General features: G+C 32.9%; 1 long non-coding RNA gene across 5 annotated transcripts in view; it reads right to left on the bottom strand.

Annotated features, from left to right (window-relative positions):
- LOC106881631 (uncharacterized) overlaps positions 1–3,088 on the bottom strand; it is a 385,740-nt gene that overhangs the window by 328,314 nt on the left and 54,338 nt on the right. Inside the window, exon 1 of one of the 5 annotated variants that reach the window (XR_008266348.1) lies at positions 2,146–2,355. The exons of 3 other annotated variants lie outside the window; for them this stretch is intronic. This is a non-coding gene — a long non-coding RNA (uncharacterized LOC106881631). Of the gene's footprint in view, positions 1–2,145; positions 2,356–3,088 lie in introns of those variants that run through there. One more of the 5 variants, XR_008266346.1, reaches the window with a different exon arrangement.

The raw sequence follows: 3,088 nt of genomic DNA on the forward strand, positions 1-3,088 counted from the left end.
TATATATATCAGAAACTGATAAAATAAGTATTGGGCTTAAAAAAATCAATACTGGAGTTGATTTGTTCAACTAAACTCCTGCATACACGCAGTCATACGACTGAAGATAAATGATATATATATATGTGTGTGTGTGTGTGTGTGTGTGTGTGTGTGTGTGTGTGTGTGTGTATGTGTGTGCGTGTTTGTGTATGTGTGTGTGTGCATGTGTGTATGTGTGTGCGTATGTATGTATGTATGTATATACATATATGTATATATGTACATATAAATATATATACATATAAGTTTACGTACATATATTTTTTATTTGTTTATTATAATTTGTTTTTACGTAATGAGAATTCTTTTCTTTTTACAGTCTCTGTAATAGACAGCTGAGTATCGCAAAATATTTTGAATTTAGCTATTTTAACGAGATCCGCGATACTTTACCAACTTTTTTAGTAACTTCTAAATAATAAAGAAATTCGAAGTAAGCTTCAGCCAAGTTTTACATCTTATAAAGACAGTAGACATTTTGTTTTTCAAAATTTTAGGTTGATATCAGCAGGATAGAAATTTGTTGTTTACTCTCCAAAACTTGTGCTATTTTATTCTCGTAGATTGTAACTTTCCTTGCGTGAAATAAATAACTGGATAGAATGAACGTTCAGATTAAAGTCTATTTTAGATATCATTAACCAATCAACTATATTGCAATATTTTAACTATTGTAAGACGGCAAGCTGGGAGGGTTGTTAGCACGCCAGAAAAAAAGGCTTAGCAGCATTTCGTTCGTCTTTATGTTCTGAATTCAAATTCATCTTTGCCTTGTGTCAAAATTTGAAATCAATATTTTAATTATTGTCAGTGAGAAGTTTACTGGAAAAGTGATAAGTAAATAAACTTATATATCTCGTGGGTTTATGTCCTGTTGTAATGGCATAATCTGACTATCACTCTTGGCGATCTTATAATATAAAATTATACACATTTACTTTCCTAAGACTGAATATCTTTTCAGGGGCGAAAAACACTTCTCTGATTAGTTGCTGACCCTCGACAAGACTCAAGCAAGATTCACATTAAAACATAATTCACAGTACTGAGAAGTTTCTGTTGCCACACACACACACACACACACACACACGCAAACACACACACACACACACACACACACACACACACACACACACACACACACACACACACACACACACACACACACACACTCTTCATATATCTCCTCGACAAAATATCACAAGTCTCGAAAGGCACTTTCTCGGATGATTAGTGAATTAACTTGCTCAAAAGCGTGTTTCTTCTTCTCCCCTCTTTTTCTACCGTTACTACATTTGTTCCTCTACAGGTGCAATACACATGCTACTTCCACCAAAGTCTATATGAAGTATCAGCCTCTTCACTGTACTTTGTCTATCTCACTAGACATCACTCTAGTTATTTTCCTCATCCTCCCCCTACATAACCGAGTTCGTTTTACCTGACTTGCATCATCAAGTGTGTTATTCATAACATACATATATACGTACATACACACATGCACTTATAAGTAGTTGCTTGTATATACAAATTACTCTCATAATCGCGCGATAGACACTCACACACGCACACCCATCAAAATACAAAACCATTCCGTTTAAGTTGATGGTAAACTGTAGCACTTAGTACTGTGCATAAAAGCAACTAAAGTTTAGTAGTAGCGCCTGTTGATAAAGTGTTGACTGCAGCTTGCATGGCGCTTGCTGCACCAGTGAAGGCGGGAGATGGCTGTGCTTGTGTGTGAGTGCATATGTTAGTATATGTGGATATGTTTGGTTATATATATAATCTGTAAATATTCTATATAATCTATATATAACGTTTATTTTCTGTTTTTATATAAAATGCTGCATGCGTATGTTACAACGTGCACATATTTCTATCTTCTATAAGATTAATAAATTAATTAAAACTAGATGTTGCCGACTGTGAAAAGTAACGATAACGGACAGAACTCTTTTATGTGAGTATATAAATGTTGTGTGTGTGCATGACTGTATGTTTATGGGTGTGTTCTTAAGTGTGTGATCCAGCTTGTTTTAATTGGTGAACAGAACAATTCTAGAGCGATGTACTTGAAAGAATAGGTAATTATTTACTTACATTAAACAATAATTGATGAAATCCCAAAGTCAGCTTCATTATTAATTGAATACAAAACAATACAACTAAAATGTTAGCAGATCACTCTTGTGCTAAGTCTGCCGCAATACTATAGCAAAAATATTTACTAAAACTTTTCTTGCTATATATAATTATATAGCTATAATCATGATGCAACATGTATGTTAAATCTCTTGTAGTAAATAGAGAAAAATCAATTCTCTCAAATCAATATATCTCCAAACTGAAATTATACATAAGGGATATGTTTATACATATGAGTTTATGTAGGGAATATTATAATATTTAAATGCATATATATGAAGAGAGAGGAGTGAAAGAGAGGAGGAGTAGGAGACTTATAGTTGGGACATAAAGGATACATAATATGGAAATAGCACATTCCTTCATTTAATCTTTATTAAATACTTGTTTCATTTTAAAACAATGTCTTCAAGTATATACTTTTCAGTCAGAAATACTTTTATCTTCACCTAGAACCCTTCATCAGCTCCCTCATTCACTGAAAAGTGGTAACTTTCAAAACCACTAATTTTGAAATTGTAAACTGAGAACGTATGCATCCGAATGAAAATTCGATTTGACAATGTTACATTGATAATATATTGATGTGAGGTTAGTTTCAAAAGCCATCCCTTTGGGTTTACTCAATATCGCTACGGTGCTGCTATGAATAAATTAGTTCCAATAAAATACAATCTTTGAATTTCACTGTGCAGCCAAAGGCTATAAAGAGAATTTCTTTAATTCCTTATAAATTTAATTTGGAGATTTCGTATAGAAGTAAATATGAGGTAAATGTAAAAACATACCAACTTATATTCCTTCTTTCCTTCCTTCCTTCCTTTCCTCCTATATATATATATATATATATATATGTGTGTGTGTGTGTGTGTGTGTGTGTGTGTGTGTGTGTGTGTGT

Source organism: Octopus bimaculoides, chromosome 20 (assembly GCF_001194135.2).
Source record: "Octopus bimaculoides isolate UCB-OBI-ISO-001 chromosome 20, ASM119413v2, whole genome shotgun sequence".
Classification (NCBI taxonomy): Eukaryota; Metazoa; Mollusca; class Cephalopoda; order Octopoda; family Octopodidae; genus Octopus; species Octopus bimaculoides.